Source organism: Dromiciops gliroides, chromosome 2 (genome assembly GCF_019393635.1).
Source record: "Dromiciops gliroides isolate mDroGli1 chromosome 2, mDroGli1.pri, whole genome shotgun sequence".
NCBI lineage: Eukaryota > Metazoa > Chordata > Mammalia > Microbiotheria > Microbiotheriidae > Dromiciops > Dromiciops gliroides.
Window position 1 is genome coordinate 45,990,997 of NC_057862.1, and position 20,838 is coordinate 46,011,834.

Consider the following 20,838-nt stretch of genomic DNA (forward strand, 5'->3'; position numbering starts at 1 on the left):
TGCCAATTTTTAAGGTGTGAGGTGAAACAGTTGTTTTGATTTTCAATTCTCTTATTAGAAAGAAAGAAAGAAAAAGAAAGAAAAAAATAGGGGAAAAAAACATTTCCTCCCCATAGTTGTTGAGAGGTATACAACTACTTTCTGTTCTTTTTTAATACTATGATCTTTGCTATTAAGGTCACACATCCATTTAGAATGTATTGTGGAATGTGGTGGAAGGTGTTGGTGTGAGTCTAGTTTCTGCCAAACTGCTTTACACTTTTTATCAGATAGGGAATTTTTCCCTAGGTAGTTTATATTTTCCACTTTATCAAATACTAGGTTATTGTGTTCTATTGTTTTTGAATCTCTCTTGTCTATACTGTTTCTTTGATATGACTCTTCTTTACCTAGTACCTTATGGATTTGATAACTACAGCTTTATAATATAGTTTGAGTTTTGGAAATGTTATTTTTGCTTCATCCTTACTTTTAATAATTTCCTTTGGAGGGCAGCCGGGTGATGCAGTGGATAAAGCACCAGCCTTGGATTCAGGAAGACCTGAGTTCAAATCTGGCCTTAGGCGCTTGACACTTACTAGATGTGTGACCCTGGGCAAGTCACTTAACCCTCATTGCCCCACAAAAAAACCCCCAAATAATTTCCTTTACTTCTAGGTTTTTTTGTTTTTTTCCAAATGAATTTTGTTATTTTATCAAGTTCTGTAAAGTCTCCCCTTGGTAATTTGATTATTACAGCATTATAGGTGTACATTATTTTTGGTGGTATTTTGATTTGTATTATATTGGCATGACCTAGCCATGAACACTGGCTATTTCAGTTCTTTATTTTTTTAAGGAGCACTTTTAATTGAATCTATACTAGTCATTTGTAAGCTTTGGAAAGTTGATCCCCAGATATTTTATGCATTTTGTAGTTAATTTGGAATGGAATTTTGTCAATTTTTATTTCTTAAATTTTATTATTTTTTAGAAATGCTGTTGACTTTTGAGGATTTGTTGTATAGCCTGAAACTTTAATTGTCTCAGAATCTTTGCTGATCCTCTAGGGTTTTCAAAGTGGACCATCATATCATCAGCAAACAGGGATAGTTTTATCTTCTTTTTTAACCATCTTTATTCCTTTAAGTTTCTCTTGTCTTATTGGTATTATTATCTTTTAGAAAATATCCAATAATAGTGCGGAGCCTGTGACTTTGTGCAAGACATTTAATCTTTGTTTACTTCAGTTTCCTCATCTGTAAAATGGGGGATAATAATAAAGCCTACTTCACAAGGCTGTTGTGAGGCTCAGTTGCATTAATATTTGTAAAGTGCTTAGCAGGGTGCCTGACATATAATAGATGCTATTGTAAATGCTACCTATAATTACTATTTATTATTCTTTAAACATTTTTTAGGTATAGGATCACATGTTTTTACTGTCCTAGCGAAATATAAGGAAGCTCATCACTTTATGGATGGCAACTAAGTGAAAACTTTTTGTGTCTTCATAGCCTGTGGGATAGCTAAAAGTATAGGTACCAGCCTGTTCATATAATCACCAAATGCTCATCTTTCTCTGTACTCACTGTGTACTCACTTATAAAACCTCTAGATTTTAATTTTCAGTCTTTATAAATTAGACATGTGTCCCCTAAAGTAACCAGAAACATCATAAAGATGTAATAGTACATGTGAAAATAGTGTGCCACCATCCATTCTAGAGTAAGTAGAAAACATCTGTGGATAGCTCAACAGCATTTTGCAAATTAGGGATTTGGTGACTAGGATGTGAAAGTGGACAAAGAGGAGGATGGCCAAAATGATGTAGGAAAATGTGGGTCTGATTGAAGAAATGAGAGGCCAGAGACTGGCACATGACTTAGAAATTTTAAATTTATGCGTCATTTATAATTGTTTTGAGTTTCAGTGTACCTATTTTTCGAAATTCTCATCTTCACAGTTAATTGAAGGAAAATGATTCTAGTCTTTTATTTTCTCATCTCTCTCTCTCTCTCTCTCTCTCTCTCTCTCTCTCTCTCTCTCTCTCTCTCTCTCTCTCTCTCGCAGGGCAGTGAAGGTTAAGTGACTTGCCCAGGGTCACACAACTAGTGTCAAGTTTCTGAGGCTCGATTTAAATTCATGTCCTCCTGAATCCAGGGCTGGTGCTTTATCCACTGCGCCACCACCTAGCTGCCCCTGTCATTTATAATTTAAGAAGAGGTTTAGGTGCTGGATGGAGCAAGTATCAAACAACCTCAGAAAATGAAAGTGGTCACTGATGTGGAAGTCATTTTAGAATCCTTTTTGTATGTAGTCAGGTTATTGGCTGGTTGAAACAAAGGTCAAAATCAACACTAAATTTGAGAAAGATTATAGAGAGCTATATATCTGTAGATATATTGCTCTCTTTATCTGTATCTATAGATAGAAAGAAATAGACATGCAAAGACATTTCTATCTCTCTCTTTCTCATTCACCTGGGAAAGTAACACACCTATGGAGATGGGGCCAAGCCATGTACAAGGCAGACAGTTTGGTCTGGTTCAAGCAGCAGGGCTGTCTGAGAGAGAGACAGGGGGTAGCAGTTGCTATTCAAGTCAAACCACCATGACCACCTTGAGAACTCCTGATCTTGATGGGGATCTTGAGACCAAGAACCCTGGGAAAGGAGTGCCCCCTAAACTGCTAGATCTGCTTCTGTTTCAACCTTTATAACTGTCATTTCAGGGGAAAAATTATTGTGGAGAGGGGGCCCTGCTGTCTTCTTCACTATTATTGACAACTGCTGATCAATTGCAACCAACAAGTGCTTGGCAGCATTTCCCAGACTCCTGCTCCTGCTCCTGGCCATCTGGGGAAGCAACTCCTGAAGAGAAGGGATCGGTCATCACATGTTGCCAGCCATGTACCACACACGGGGCAGGCAGGCCAGCTAGCTGAAGTAGCAAGGCACCTTTAGTAAAAGAAAGGAGGCAGAATGTGCCAGGCAAGTCAGACCACCTTGACCATCGTCTCTCTTCAGAGCCTGATGGAGACAGCCCAGCACCCTGAGCTGAAGAGCCTCAGGAACAGCAGTGCTTCCAGTCCAGTACCTGTAGTCTTCTTCCTAGGAAGCAGTCCCTGTGGTGATTAAGCTTGGTAACTGCTCCTGTAGAGGCCATGGCCACAGCTACTGGTGAACAGAAAGAAAAGCTCTTGCCCAAAATTCTTGGCTCTGTCAAATGGTTCACTATCAGAAACTCATATCATTTCATCAGTGGAAATGACATTTAAAAAAGAGGCAATGTACTTGGTTGCAGCCACACGCTAAGGGACTCTTCCATCTGACTTGTACTTGGAAACTTCCAAATATGTTGTCCCTCCGTAGAATGTATTCTACTTGAGAGCAGGGATAGACTCTCTTTTCTGTTTGATTTGTTAGCACTTGCCACAGTGCTTTGCATATAGTAGTAAGCACTTAATAAATGCTTCATTCTCTGTCTTACAGTGCCTCTCTGTTTTTCTCCCTTGCTGTCTCTGTGTCTGTCTCTGTGTCTGTCTCTGTGTCTGTGTGTGTCTCTCTGTCTTCTTCCTCACTACTGCCTCCATATCCCCCCAACCCCACATTCTGAATTTAAGCTGCATATCAGATTACCTTTTGGACATTTTAAACTGGATGTCCGAGGACACATCTCAAACTCAACATATTCAAAACTAAACTCTTATTTTTTCCTCCTAAATCCTATCTTCTTCCATGTTTCTGATTTTTATTGACGACAGTACTATTTCTAGTCTCCCAGGTTTGTAACCTTGGCATTGTCCTTGACTTTTCATACTATTTTGCCTCACACATTTAATTAGTTGCTCAACTGTGTTAATTCTTCCTCCATAGTATCTCATGTCCAACCCTTTCTCATTACTCACATGGCTACCGTCTTAGTTCAGGCCTTCATCATCTCTTGCCTAGATTATTGTAACAGTTTGCTGATTAATCTCCCTGCCACAAATCCCAAGGAATATGTTCTAGACAGGAGTGATACCCCTGTGCATAGCTAATGGGAGGTGAAATATGTGTGCAAGGACAAGAAGCCCAGTTTGCCCTGACTGTGGCCACATGAAGAGGAGTAATGTATAATTAGGTTGGAAAGGTAGATTACACCCAGATTATGAAGTACTTTAACTCACAAACAAGAATTTATTTTTTGATGCTAAGGATAATAGCTACTGGAATTTATTTCCTTAGGAAACACATAAAATAATGTATTTTAGCAGAGTGAGAATTAACTTTATCTCCTTTTAATGTAAATTTTCATTCTGAAATTTGGGGGAAAAACTGTAGTAGATCATTTTTCTGCAGCATTTTAGATTTGAGGTGAGTAATGGCATTTTGGTAAGGGTCACTGACTTAAAGAAAAAATAAGCAACTTATTCTAGTTTGGATGTGGGTAGGAATGGATATTTTTAAAAATTCAGTTGCTTTTAAAATTAAGAAAAGGGAACATAAAATTTGGTTAAGATAAAAACCAGAATTTTTTTTTTTTTAGAAAATGCTTCAAATCTAAATGATGGCCCCTTAAGACCAGAAAAGAGTCAGAAAGTGATGGGATTTAGCATAATTAACTAGGGTGTATAGGTATGTTCTCATTGACATGAGTAGTACTTCACCAGTGTAGATTCCAATCCATTCACACTTTCTGATCCCCGTGTCTCTTAGCAGATTTCTCTCTGTGAATCTGCCACTGTGGCACTATCTGATATTTGAGATGGGGGTTCCCCTTAATCTTTTGACATGACTCCCTGTCCCTGCTTTATGAAATGAATCCTATAGATTACTAGACATATATAAAATAATTTCAGTTAGCTACTTTGATAGTTCTTTCAATCAGTGCTGATATATTTGATATTTCATAGTTATAATGAAGCTTGGATTTATAAATTTATAATGCATGTATATGCTAATGTTTCTTTGAATATTGTTAGTTTAGCAGAATATCTCCATTTTAATGTGTTTGTGTGTCTTGATCGTTTAAAAATCTGAAATGCCTTGAAGGAGAGCAGATGTCCTAATGCCTATTAGAAATTGCATGGGTAGAAATTGTTATTTCCTTATTGGTTTATTCACTGCCTCTAGATAATATTACCTGCATAAAATAATTGCTAATGTTGTTTTTAAAAAATATTTAGTGAATTTGATAATTTGTATTATTTTAGTAGAGTGATTACAGTGTGGTAATATATATATATATATGTGCAAATGATGAGGTGTCTTTTTATGTAAATCTTGTAAACTTATTCTTAAAATCTCATTTAGAAAAGAAAATCAATTCCTTGTATTGCTTCTGGTAAAAAGAAATAGGCTGCTGGCAGTCAGTACTTGTTACAAGAAGACTGGCTTCAACTGATAAGATTTATGGAACCAGAAAAAAACCATCTAAACCAGTCTTAAACCTTTTTTCTTCCTTTATCAATTTCTTACAAATGTTTTTTATTTAATTACTCTCTGTAGTTTTTTTGACTTACCCTTTTTTGATGACCAGGAGCATAGTTGTCATTTGAGGAGTATTTACTCTAAATGAATTGTTGAATACTCAGTTATTTAGCGTGGAGTTCTGGGAACACTGGAGGAAATGGCAATAGAACAAGTACTCCACCCTTCTCTGAGGTGAACAGAATTAATTTTATTTTGTTTATAAATTATTTAGTATTAAAATATTGTGAACATTTTTATGTGAAGAGTTGATTCAGGTATTTGAAGATACTGTATGGGATGGTTAAGAGTGTCTTTCCTAGAATAAAAGAGGATATACTACAGGAATGAACTATAGATAGTGCAGTAGTCATTTGAGCCTCTGAAGGAATATTACATAGCACCAAGCACGATACCTCTTCTGCTTGGTTATGACATGATTTCTGTAGAGAAACACCTTCCTATTAAATAATAAAGCCAGGGCAGCCAGATGGTGCAGTGGATAAGCACCGGCCCTGGAATCAGGAGTACCTGAGTTCAAATGCGGCCTCAGACACTTAACACTTACTAGCTATGTGATCCTGGGAAAGTCACTTAACCCCAATTGCCTCACTAAATAATAATAATAATAATAATAATAATAATAATAATAATAATAATAATAATAATAATAATAATAATGCCACTAGGGTTGTCAGCTTCCTTTGAATTTCTTTTATTTAATTTCAATACAGATATGGTCATATAGCGCCATTTAAAATTACTAAATACAGAATCTTTTCCTAACTCTTCTAGCTTTTTATACTCTCTCTGTAGCTTTGATTGACAATATTGATTGCCCATGCCTCTATCTATTTTCATCCTGGAAAATCTTTCCTCCATTGGTTTTTCTGACAGCTTTCTGTTGGTTCTCCTACCTATCTGACCTTACCTCTTCAGTATCCTTTCTAGCCCTGACAGAAGAGTATCTCTCAAGACTCTCTTGACCCTCTTTTTTTCTCTCACTTTAAAACACAAACCAAAACCCAATCCCATGCATTCAGTTACCACTAAGTATTACTTCTTTACTTCCCAGATCTTTTCCTCTCTTTCATAATAAGATATCAGTTGCTCTACTAAACTCTCGTTTTGTATCTTTCAATTTGCCTGTTGGATATTTCTATGTGATTATCTCATTGGCATCCAAATTTAACCTGTGCAGAATAGAACTTATTATTCTTCATTAAAACTATATTTCCCCATTTTTTCAAGGATATTACTATCGCTCATGTAACCTTGGCGTCCTACTTGACTCTTTGCTCTTCTTGATCCTTTGCATTCAATCATATGCCAGTTTTTGTTGATTCGAGCCTGTCTTCCTAATCCATTTCTTCCTTACTGCCTTCAGACATGCCTCTCCTCTGTTCCTAGCACCTTATATCACCAGCTGCCCATTTGGACATTTTAGACTGCATGTCCCATGGACATCTCAAACTCAGCATGTCCCCAAACAGAACTCATTATCAAGTCTTCCCACTAATCCATTTTCTACACTGCAGTTAAAGCACAGATCTGGCCGTGTCATTGTCCTGCTCAGTAAAAGTAGCTCCTTGTTGCCTGTAGGATTTAATATGTTACTTTGTTTAGCTTTTAAAGGCTTTCATAATCTGGCTCCTGCCTACCTTTCTAGCCGGACATTACTGCCCCTTCTGGATTCAGCACTCAGCCAAAGTGGCCTTCGTGCTGTCTGTCTCTCACACAACACGACCTCTCCCGTTTCTGCACTAGCTGTTCCCCTTGCTTGGAATGGATTCCTTCCTAACCTGAGTCTCACAGAATCCTCTTTCTCTGAGACTTAGCTAAAGTGCCACCTTCTGTGAAACTTGAACTGATACTCTCCTTCCCCTGCTGCTAACGTCCTCCTTCACAAACTAGCCCGTATTTAAGTATTTTGTATCTATTTGTATGTATTCTCTTTATATTTTTATATATTTAGAAGTTTAACGTGTTATGTAATAATAATACATTGTCTCTTGGCTTCCACATTAGAATATAAGCTCCAAGAAGGCAGAATTATTTCATCCTTTACATTTGTATCCCCAGTGCTTAGAAACCAGGTAGTCCAGTAGATACAGTGCTAGACCTGGAGGCAGGAAGACCTGGGTTCAAATCTGGATTCAGACATAGGAGCTGACAAATTACTTAACCTCTGCTTCGGTTTCTTCAGCTGTAAAATGGGATAATAATAACACCTACCTCTGGGCTGCTGTGAAGTTCAAATAAGATCACAGTTGTAAAGCATTTAGCACAGTGCTTGGAAAGTAGTAGGTGCCTAATAAATGTTTATGATTGATCGATAGTAAGCACTATATAAATGCTTATTTCCCATTCCCTAGACAACAGCTGGCACACAACAGATGCTTAATAGATTAATTTGACAAGATGCATACTTTCATTAGTATCCTCATGTTGTAAAGACAAAGTGAGGACAGCCTCCCCATCATGTCGAATGGACCATCTGCAGCCAAAGTTACTGGAGGACATTCATTATTAAGAGTTGCACAGGATTTGCAGGCAAGGATTGGTTGTGATTTGTATCATGGGAGGGGGATACTTATATCAGTGAGCTCATTTGCAGAATTCGAGCAGATTTTATCTTGTCATTGGAATGTATGCATCTTGTTTGTGGTTTTGTCTTGTATCCTTAACATACTTAGTACACTGCCTTGTATATAGTATGTGCTTAATAATTGAAACTTTAACTGAATCGAGTCATAGAGATCTCTCTGAAATGCTAGTCTCACGTTTTCACAAAGGTTTTGTTTGTCTCCAACAAATAACATTTATTTCAGCTCACGTTTTATTGAAAAGTAGTGGGAACAAACCAAAATTTTGGGCCCTGGGGAATAAAATAGGGTCTCTTGTGCTATTCATTAGGAATTTATTAAATCTATGATCTTATGTGTGCCAAGAATATTAGAAATCCTATGATTCAGGAGGATTTCCTATACTAATTTTTAGAAACATGTTTCTTCTGATATAAGTTAAGAAAGAATGCTCTAACCTTTGCTCTTAACTAATTCCTTAATGGGTATTAATATGATATCAGGAGTTGTGCAGTAAAATGGACCAAGTTCAGTAAGGTTGAAGGTAGTTCAAAAGTTAGTGGAAGTTGGCTGTCGCCTTCCCTTGTAATGCCATCCCTCAGCTCTTACCCTTTGTACAGGCTATCCCTCATACGTGGAATGCATTCCTGTTTCACTGATGTCCCCTAGAATGGCTCTTTTCATGATTCAGTTCATATCCAAATACTATTAAAAAGCGTCTGCTAATGCAACCTGTTAAGCCTTTTCCTTTGCAATAAACATGTACTGGATGTATATGTATATATTTGTGTACACACTGTATCTTTCTCTTTGGAATTTAAATTTCTGGTACTACATCTTTGAGTCCTGAAAGAATGGGCAGATGTGATTGCTGAGCCTACTGTCAATAATTATTAGGAAAAAATGGAAGGTACCATAAGTCTAGAGAAGGGCAAATATTCTTCCAGATTGTTAGGAAAATTCTAGAACAGATCTTTAAAGCGAGAATAAATGAACATCCCCCAAAAAGCAGTTATTATAGAACACCAGCATTGCTTCATTAAAAACTAACCTAGATTGCTAAACTGATAAGGGGAGTGCTGTGGCTATAGTTGAATTAGCAGAGTTTTGGACAACATATCTTATGCTCTTATTTTGGAGAAGATAGGGAGACTAGATGATTTTTCACATTCATAAACATCAACATACATATATTTATGTTATGTAGAGAGATATAGATGAGTAAATTGAGATTTGGCTGGATGGTTAGGGTGAGAATAGTTGTTAATGATTCACAGTCATGGTCAGTCAAGCCAGCACATGTATAGTAAACACTTACTATGTGTTGACTCTTAAGGGATACAAAGAAAGGCAGACCCCCCCCTGCAGTCCTGCCCTTAAGAAATTTACATTTCTAATGGGGAGGGCATCATGCAAATAACTGTACATATATGCAATGTCAATGGAAGGTAATCTCAGAGGGCAAAGGAGGAGGGAGAAGAACTTGGAACCAGTAATAGTCTCCTGCAGAAAGTGATACTGAAGCTGAATTTTGAAGAAACCCCAGGAAGCAAGGAGAGTGAAGTAAGGACAGAAGGCATTCTGGATAGGGGAGAAGTCAGTGTGAAGGGGTGAAGGTAGATGAGGTTCTTGTGTGAGAAGCTTGATCAGAGTGTGGTGCAGAGGGGAATACAGGAAGATTAGAAAACCAAAAAAGTCTCAGTCCATCAGGATTTTATATTTAATCCTGGAGGCAATAGGGAGCTCATATAATAAACTAGAGCTTATGGAGTAAAGGGGCAAACTAGTTAGACCTATGTCTATTATTCTGGCAACTAAGTGGAGAATGGTTTGGTGTGAGGAGAGATTTGAGGAAGGGATATTAACCAGAAAGCTCCTTCAGGAGTCCAGGCAAGTGGTGATGAGGGCCTGTTCTAGGGGGATGGCTGTGTGAGGAAAGAAAAGGAGTTATATACAAGAAATATTGTGAAGTTAGCAATGACAGCAATTGGCAGCACATTAGATATATGATTCTTACTTGCTGAGCAACTGAGGATGACCCCAGGATTGTGAGCATTCCTGACTGGGAGGAATGATAACATTAACATTAACAAGAAAATTGGGAAGAGGGGAGGGTTTTGGGGGAAGGAGGGAGGGATCCACAATAGATTATCCCAGGGATCATTGCTTGGCCTTGTGTGGTTTACTCTTTTTATTGTTCACTGGAATAAAGGCATAGATGGCATGCTTTATCAAATTTGCAGATACAAGCTGGGAGGGATGACATACTGGATGACAGGATCAGAAAAGATCTTGACAGGTTAGAGTGTTGGGTTCAATATGATAAGATGAATTCAATGTAGATATATTTCACTTGAGCAACAAGACATCAACTTCTCAGGTACAAAGTGGGGGAAAATTGTTAGACAGATGTTCTGAAAAGGCTGTGGGGTTTTGGTGGACTACAAACTATGCTTCAGTGGAGTGATATGAAAACCTGAACATCAAATGTAGGCTTGAGCAGGTTTTAGAATGGCCCTCACTTCCAGGACTAGGGACGTGATGGTCCCCTTGTTCTTCGCCAAGGTCAGATCTCATTTGGAATCCTGTGTTCAGGTTTGAGCACCATGGTTTAAGAAAGACATTGATACACTGGAGATTATCCAGAGGCATCAGGATGTTGAAGGACCTCAAGTCCGTGTCCTATGAGGATTGGTTGAAGCAACTGGAGAAGAGAAGATGGGTAGGGGTGGGAGAATATTACAATTATTTTCAAGTCCTTGAAGGTTATGCTCTTAGGAGAGATTAGATTTGTTTGGCCCCATAGGGAAGAACCCAGAGCAGTGGGTGAAAACTGTAAAGAAACCAGTCTAGGCTTGATGTCAGGAAAAACAAAACCAAAGCTTCCTTCCTGTTAGAATCGTCCAGAAGTGGAATGGCCTGCCTCAAGAGGGGTCGGATTTTGCCTCCTTGGAGATGATCAAGCAAAGGCTAGAAAACTTGTTAGGTTCCTGATAGTGGCAGTTCCTTTGTGTGTGAATTGGACTGGATGGAAGTTTAGGTCCCTTCTAAGTTTCAAATTCTGTGATTGTGCGGGGAGAAACTTTATATTTCATCTTTGTGTTCTCAATGCTAAGAATTGTGCTTTGCACATAATATAAGCATTTAATAAGTTCTTATTGTGTTGTACTTCATTTAAATAGAAAAAAGTTAAGTGATCCAATTGGTATAATTATCTAGAAGCTTATCTGGTCATGCCACAGTGAAACTTTGCTTGCCTCTTTAGTAGAAGTTATCTCATTTATGATTGTAAATTTAATTTAGCAATCTTAATTTTAAGAAGTACAATTTTTGTGTGTATTTGGCTTGATGAAATATGGTTTTAGAATTTACTTGCTTACTTGTTTCTTACCTCCCCCTTTTCCATTTCCAAGTCAAAAGGAATTGTCTCTGGAGGTCATATCAGAGTAAGCATTATCAGTTGAGCCCAAGTTACTCATATCACTATATTGCCCCTTTTGTGAACTCTAGACTGTGCCTTTGAATAGCTTGCCATGAGGAGACAGATATGTAAGGAAACACACTGGAGATGGATTCTCCTGATTCACTTTCCTGGATGGGAGACTCGCCTGAGGTGTTAGGATGCACAGAGGAAAGTGCCTATGGACCCAGAGTGCTCAGCTATGCCATTGCACTGTGACTATGGGCTTCCCTTGTTCCTTCTAACTCTCCTCTTGCATTTTCTCAGGAATTGACAAAATTATCAGGCTGGTTTTTGGAAAACATCAGCAACTTTCTATGGCTTTTCATCACTTAAGTGTGTTGCCTGTAAATCTAACCTTTGCTGGCATGGAAAGCTCTGATGTGTGGGAACTTTAGCTTGTCCCTTCCCTAGCCCAATGTTTGACCTATACTGTTTGCCCTTCTTGTACAGATAATGTAAGGGAGAGGCAAATAACTGTTTTTAATAATCTTAATAACTTGACATTTATTCTAATGACTAATGTGCTTAATTAAAATTCATATTTTAAGTGGAAGACTAATGTGGGCTATGTGAAATCACTTGTTGCCTAACTAAAATTTGTGTTAATTAAAAATGTGGTATAATTTGAAACTGATAGTGAATTAATTTGATTTTGTTTAAATACTGTTTCATTAGTTTGTCCTTTAATTGTGACGAAGGCTATACTTTTTCATAGAGAGGTTAGGATCTTATTGGTTATTGAGTTTGGGTGGATAAGAGAGGGCATGGAATCATTAAATGGATTGTGTTATATTTATAATAAGGGCAGTTGGCATAGTGAATAGAGTCCCAGGCCTAGAGTCAGGAAGACTTATCTCCCTGAGTTCAAATCTGGCCTTAGACACTTACTAGCTGTGTGGTCCTGGAGAAGTCACATTTGCCTCAATTCCTCATCTGCAAAATGAGCTGGAAAAATGGCAAATCATCCAGTATCTTTACCAAGAAAACCTCAAATGGAGTCACAAAGAGTTGGGACAAGACTGAAAAATAACAAATTTTTATGAAACATTGCTGTTGTTGCTGGTTTATATTCATTTTTTAAAAAATGTCATTAATTATGCCCAAAAGGCTATAGGACTATGCATACCCTTTGATCTAGCAATACCACTGCTAGGTTTATATCCCAAAGACATCCCCAAAAGAGAAAAAGACCTATTTGTACAAAAATATATATATAGCAGCTCTTTTTGTAGTGACTAAGAATTAGAAATCCAAGGGATGCCCATCAATTAGGGAATGGCTAAACAAGCTGTGGTATATGATTATGATGGAATATTATTGTGCTATAAGAAATGACAAGCAGGATGATTTCAGAAAAACCTGGAAAGACTTATATGAACTGATGTATAGTGAAGTGAGCTGTGAGAATATTATTAATATTACAGAGGCCCCCAGCTGTGTAAGCATGAGACTGTGTGTGTGTGTGTGTGAGTGAGTGTGAGAGAGAGAGAGAGAGAGAGAGAGAGAGAATAGGCCCCCTGCTGTGTGAGCATGTGACCACTCTTAACCAATCAGCTTGAGGCAGTGGGTAAGGCAGTTGGTTTAGGAGTTGGTGGTTGGAACCTTGTGGGGTTGGCAGTGGAACCAGGAGTGGTTGAGGTAGTTAGGGTTTTCCTATTCTTGTTCTTTGTTAACCTCTAATATATTTTAATAAATGTTTAATACCTAAACTGTTAAACTGTTGTCCTAGTTAGCTTTCCCCACAAGGGGACAGGTAGTGTAACCACGCACATTTAGTTTTACCTGTCACAGAGCAGAACCAGGAGAACGTTGTGCAGTGACAGCAGTATTGTTCAATGAAGAATTGTGAATGACTTAGTTATTCTCAGCAATACAATGATCCAAGACAGTCTCAAAGGACTGATGATGAAGCATTCTATCCATCTCCAAAGAAAGAACTGATATTGATTGAACAGACTGAAGCATGTTATTTTTCACTTTATATCACTTATTCTTTATTCAAGTTTTCTTATACAAAATGACTAAAATAGTAATGTTTTACATAATTGCACATGCATAACCTATATTTGATTGCTTACCACTTCAGGGAGGGGGCAAGGATAGAATTTGGAACTCAAAACTTTAAATAAAAATGTTATTATTTTTAAAAAGCTGTAAAAGAACATAACTTTCAAAAAAAATGTCATTCATATATTTGGTCAAAACCTAAGCAAATTAGGCTAAATCTGTAGGGCTGAGTTGGAAGAATACTTGTAGTCAACTTAAGTCTATCTCATACTTAAGCATGAAATTCTTTGTCATCATTCCCCCAAAATGGTGATTCAGCCTTGGCTTTAAGACTTACATTGATGAGGAAGGAACTCACTACCTCCTATAGTAGCTAATCCTACTTTTTGGTATTTGTCTTTCATCCTGTCAGTTTTCAGTTCCATGAGGGAGGGACCTTTTCCTATTTATCTTTGTTTCTCACTGGGGGCCTAGCAGAGTGCTTTTCATATAGTAATCATTTAAGTCATAATTATCGAATGAATTATATAGTATAGTTAAGTTGTTTTATAGAAAAATTTCATGAAATTCTGAGAATTTAAGTGATTTGCCTTGGATCTCTCAGATAGTTAGTGGCAGGACTAACTAAACCTGATGCTTCTTCAAAAATACCCCACCAGGAAAGAAGTTAGTAGTTGAAAAGATACAAGGGAAAGATCATAGTTGTAGAGCTAGAAGAAATAGCAGAAACCATCTAGTCCAACCTCTTCAATTTAATTACGAGGAAAGTGAAGCCTAGGGAAGTTGCCCACGATTGTATAACAATAAATGATGGAATTTGAATTTGAATCCAGGTTCTCGGAATCCAAATGCAGTATTCTTTCTGAAACATAGTGTAGTGGATAGGTCACTGGACTTACAGTTAAGTTCAGATTTCCACCTCAGACACTAGCTGTGTGACTGTGGACAAGTTACTTAAGCTCTCTGTGTCTCTGTTTCCTCATCTGTAAAATGAAGGGGTTGGACTCAGTGGCCTCTTAAGGTTCCTTTCAACTCTAAATCCTAGGAGAATGAAACATTTCCAGAAAAAGTAGAAGCAGGTAGTAGGATTCTGAGGGGGAAAAAACCATGGATATCATTATTAGGACATATTTTAAGGAGTGCAAAAATTAATGCAATATTGAATTGTGAAATGGTAAGGCAAAACAAAAGATTTTAAAGAATTTAAACAAGAACCTAAAATCCTAACATACATTTTTGTTGACAGGCATTTAGAGAGATTTTTCCTTAAGGTACTATTCAGCTGCACCTCCAAAAGTTTTGGTTTGTTCTCTCTTTGGTATTGTTGTAATTTTCTTTGATTACATTTTGTATTGTTTCTATGATTTATTCATCAGTCCTTTAAGATCAATTTATTTAGTCTCATAATTAGTTTTAGTCCTTTCTTCAATGGCTCTTTATAGAATATATTTTTATTGTATTGTTAGTAAAGGATGCATTTAATATTTGTTTTTCTGTATTCTCCATTAGAATGTGAACTTCTTGATACCCGGGATTGTGTTTTTGTATTTCTTTGTATCCATGCCTGGTACATAGCAAGTATTTAATAGCTGTTTGTTGACTGATTGTGAAGTTTTTATGTCTCAATTTATGGTCAGTTTTTCTACCATACAGTGCTGAAACATTTGTGTATTTTTTTCTATTACCATTTGGTAATTGACAGAACTCCATCATATTTAACTTTTTCGAAAGTTTGATTTAGTTTCTTAACTACTTTTGTGTTTATCTTTTTGTGTGATTTGTCTTGTCTGAAAGGAGTGCATCAGTGTTCCTTACCCTTATAATTTACTTCTCTTTGCAATTCAGTTCACTTTTCTTTAAGTATTTAGCAGCTATGCCATTCGGTGTATGTATATGCTATGTATTAATAGTAGTTCACTTTCGTTTATGGTTTATCATTTATGTTTATTGTTCATGATGCCTTTAAGCATTATATAATCTCCCAGTCCTTCGCTCCCTTAACTAAGTCTTTTTGGGAGGGTGTGGAGGATGCTTTTATTTTAGATGACATCATGATTACTACCCTGTGACTCTTGAAGACAGGATTCTAAGAAGACACCTGTTCTCTCCTCCTCCTTCCTGTTAAAATATAAACAACTTATCTTCACACTGACTTTTTTGTGTTTCTCTTTCCTTCTGCATTTGTATTTCAGTGTTTCTTCTGCCCTTCCAGGGTTTGGCTTAGTCTCTTTGTGAGCTGACTTGGGGTTTGAACTTGGTTCCTTCTCTATCACCTTTTTCTTGCTCAGTCCTAAACCAAGAGTTCAGTGTTACTGTGATGGACAGACCCCACCCATAATTAATTGATTTTGTTGGTTAACAGGTCCTAGGTTTTTTGCTTCTTAGGTGCTGGCCCCATCCTTTTTCTTTTAGTGACTCAGGTGAGCTGCATATGTAATGGGGTTCCTGGCCCCGAGCTCTGTGCTATCACCTTGGTAGCCTCATCTCCTGCCCTGGGCCCTGGGTGCTCTGCCTTCTCTTTGCCCTAGTTTGCCTTTGTTCAGAGCTGCTTTAGGTTTTCTGTAGTACCTTTGTGTACTCATGAACTGAATGGAGGAGCTTATTGCGATTTTTCTATGACATTCTTTATAATTTTTCCTTGTACCTTAGAGTTTTGCTGAATTGTTTGTGGGGAATTTGGGGCTTCTCTGGGATCTTCCCAAAGTTTTCCCTAATACAGCATGTTTTAAAACTCCAAGAAAAGGAGAAATTACTTATCTAATATAGTAAATTATGAGCTAAAGGAAACAAGATTTTGGGAAATCTAGGTCAAAGCTTGACTTTTGTTTTAGTATATGTATTTAGAAGACGCTCAGAAGAAATTCAATTTTTGAATATAAGAATGATATGAAAAGGTGACTAGTAGAACGTTAGAAAGGATCTTTTGCCCAAAGGAAGTTTTATAGATATTATTAAAAAACAAAAACAAAGTGAATGGGATTTGTGATATCAGAACTTTAGAAATTAAAGTATTCTGAAACTATCAGCAGCAAATTGTATAAAACATAAGCTAGATAGAAGAAAGTTCTCATTAAGCAGAGTAATTTGGACAGAATCTTGAAATTATGTAGACTTTGAATATATATGCAGTTATGTATATGTTAGAGATGTACCTTGGATATAGGATTTCATCAACGTGGGAACTTTCTCCACCATTAAAGCCTACATTTTTTCATGGTATCTTACATTTTGGGATTCTTGTCACTTTCCCCATAAGTCACTGTCAACGGTCTCTTCACATGTTAGTTTCATTAGCTCCATGTGTAAGAAATAGTTAATGACAGATGACCTGCTTTAGCAGAATACTCATGTATGTCTATCCCTTACTATCTATCCTCCATTGCTTTCCCTTTCTACTCTGCTTTTCCCCTCCAAACATACCTATATCTGATTATTGCCTCAGGGAGGAGCCAGGGGAGGGAGGAAAGGAGGGATAAAAATTGGAACCCAAAACTATAAATAAAAAAGTTTATTACTTAAAAAAAAAGTCTTGCTATAAACATGCTTCTATATGCATTGTTTTGCAAGGCAAAGGAATGTTTCAGACCTTCATTAAGGGTTGATAGCCTTTAATAACTGAACTAGACTTTAAATGGTAATTGAAAGATAGGAATTGCTAGAGTATTGTAGCTAAATGGGCTTTCCCCCCCTAAGAGATGATACAATTTATACATGATATGATGTGGTTGCCTTGTGAAGTTATAATAGCTATTTATTCACTTTTGTTTTCTTAAGATGTTGATTTCTTTTTTTTTCTTTTTTTTTGTAGCTGTGAACATTCAGGGTGTTACAAGTAATTGCTTTGTGAATGAAGAACTAGTTTTCTTTGTTTCAATTGTTTTAATGCAGAAACGATTACATAGTAATATATTTAATGATTTTCAAAAGATTCCTCCCTCCCCAAATCTGGCACTGCAAGTTCAAGTTTGTATTATAGTCTTTTTAATGTAGCATATAGAAGGTGACATTTTTGAGAAGCCATGATTGTTATCCTTTACCTTTAGTTTATTTTTTTTTAATTGAATGTCATCATCTCTGGGGAAATTGGGACTGGGGGACGGGGTTTCAACATTTTGAATTCTAGACATAAAGCCTGACAGTTTTACATGGAAGAACTAAGGGCCTCATATATGATTAGGCCTTGGTTGAGACTGTTTGGTATCAAAGTACTTGTGGTGCTTGCATTCTAGGCATATATCTTGCAAGTTCATTCCTTTTTATGGATGGTAGTTGGCTACCATTATGAGATGGGTCTCTTCCTTCTATGTGACTTCTCCGTGATCTGTCAGGAGACTATGGGGGAGGGCATAAGTAGCTGAAAGGATACTTTGGGGTTGGGGGGTTGGTGAGGATTGTCAATTTTTCTTTTTGTCAACACTGATGAGAGAAAATTATGGCTATAGGCTGTAGCTAGCTTATATGGATAGGAATTAGCCGGGCCTTCCTGGAATTTCTTGCCCTCTGTGACTTCATTCTAGGCCAGATCTTGGCTTTGTGTAGATAGGACAGATAATTCAAGAGCAGAATCCACTTTTGCTGAAATCACCAGAACTACAAGTTAGTGGTCTCATTTTGGTGAGAATCCTCAAACATTTGTCGACTCCACCCTATACATACAAAGGAAGACTTCCTGTGTCATCTGGCCTTGCAGGTGATCATTGGGGTTACTTTCCTTCAATGTACTCCCGCTCAAAAACTATTCATAGTTCTTCATTGCCTCTTGAATAATCCGTACTTGGATTTCTGGGTAATTTTAGAACATTTTGTTATACATAGTTAGAAAAAAAGTGATCACAAAAAGGCAATAGGATTTGATAACATGGCTTAGTTACAGTCTAGGTCATGCCAGAGTAACCTTATTTCCTTTTTTTTTTTTAGTATGCTAATCAGGGTATGACAAATCAGGGGAATGCTATAGATCTAATTTACCTAGATTTTAGCAGTACATTTGGTAAAAGTCTTTCATACTGGGGGGGCGGCTAGGTGGCGCAGTGGATAAAGCACCAGCCCGGATTCAGGAGTACCTGAGTTCAAATCCAGCCTCAGACACTTGACACTCACTAGCTGTGTGACCCTGGGCAAGTCATTTAACCCCCATTGCCCCGCAAAATAAATAAATAAATATATATTTTTTAAAAAGTCTTTCATACTGTACTTGTGGGATAGATGGAAAGATTTGGGTTACATGATAGTATAATTAGATGAATCCACACTTGTTTTCTGTCTGGACCTGAAGAGTAGTCAATGACTCCATAGCTTAGGAGAAGATGCTTCAGTAGATCACCCCAACTGTCAGTGTTTCACTTTGTGCTATCATTGACTTCCATAAAGGCATAAACAGTATGCCTGTCAGATCTTCAGATGACACAAATCAGGGAAGGATAGCTAATATTCTAGATTATAGGAAATGGTTTTTCTTTTTTTCTATTAAATTTTTATTTTCCCAAATTACATGTAAATACACATTTTTGACAGCAATGTTTTTAAAACTTTGTGTTCCACATTCTTTTCCTCCCTCTCTACCCCCCCCCCCCCCCCCCCGCACACCCAAGGACTGAAGCACTTCAATATAAGCTATACATGAGCAGTCATGGAAAACATTTCTACATTAGCCAGGTTGTGAAAGAAACCAAAAAAACCCAAAACTTCAGATAAAGGATTATAGGAAATCTTGATTGGTTGATATATTAGGTTATATCTAAATGAGAAGCCTTCTCTGTACATCCCTTTGCCTTAATCTGGCATGATCTTGAGGCCCACCTCACCATCTTGGTTACCCTTATGTAGAAATTTTCTGCCTTTCCATGTCCTCCTTAAAATATGTGTCCAGATTTGAATGTAGTTTTTCAGATGTGGTTTGACCCCAGATATGGTGTGACCAGGACAAAGTAGAGTGGGACTGCCATTTTCTTTCTCTTTTTTTTTTGTTATTGTTTTGCACTCTTTAAAAAAAAAATCCAGGCCTGTGATTTCAGTGGGAAAGGAAACCGATTAAGATTACAATCTGCTTGAGATGGAAAGGGTGGGATCAAGGGTAAATGCAAAAAGATTGGTGGGGAGAAACACCACCTCATTGTCAGAGTCTGGAGCTAAGGAGGTGAGAATGGTGGATGATATCATTGTGCCAAGAGATAAGGAATAGGGTAGTCAGTTAGGCATTGTGCTAAGTAAGCTTTGGGGATAACAGACAAGCAGAAGACTGAGCTTGTAGGAAATGCTTTCAATTTTCTCAGTAAAATGTGAGCTGAGTTCCTCAGCTGGAGGGTAGGCTGGGGAAAGATATGAGGTGAGAGGCTTGAGAGAAGAAAAGTTTTGGAACAGCTTCATTGGGGAGCAGGAGACTCAAAGAAGATCCTGCTTGGGAAGGGAGGAGCAGTAAGGTTAGAGCATGGTGATAGAGCACGTTGAGGGTCAGAGATACTGAAGGGCTGGCCAGGAAAAAGAAGATGGTTAGAGAGGAAGAAAATATGAGAAAAGAAGAACAGGAGTCTGTACACTGATAAAGAGATGTGGCAGTTTTTGATTGTTGGAGTGGAGCCCTTGAGGATGATGGCGGGGGTTAAGGCTGTAGTGTCCTTGTGTACAGCTGAAGTGAAGGAGAAGAGTAAGTCATAGAAGCTGGGGAGATTGAAAAGTGCATTCAGTGTCCCTCTCCTCTTTTGTCTGGACTTTCTTACTCTTCTTTATATATTCTTCTATTCCAACTCTTTACCTCAGTGACCATAAAATAAGTGATTTTTTTAAAGAGGAGCAATCCTTTTTACATAAAGTTCTTTTTACTCTTCCTGCTTTAAAAAACAAGTCTATCTGTCCCTCCTCCCCCCATAAGGGTTTTTTATTTAAAGATGGTGCTTGATTGTTTTAAAAAGACCACATCTGCTCTAGACTGATAGCTAAATGATTGGGTCATCTTCATTTAAAACGGCTGCTGCATATTACTAAAGAAGAATTGTGCAGAAGATCTAACAGACCTTACTGGAGACACACATGATCACAGTGGCGGTGGGTTGGTTGTGTGGTGAGAATGAAGGGTCACTGGTCTTGAAGAAGCCCCTTCTATTAGAACAGGGGTTCTTCACCTATTTTGTGTCAGGGACCCTTGTGGTTGGTTGGTGAAGCCTGTGGATCGTCCTCTTTTCAGAATGTTAGAATATCTCTCTCTCTCTCTCTCTCTCTCTAATTACAAAGGAAATCAATTATATTGAAATGAAAACTGTGACCCTGCCCCTTCCCAACTACATAGGACCATCTATGTATGGACTCCTTGGGGGTATTAAGAAGTGCTACTGTAGAGGATTCGTGGGAGAATGTGA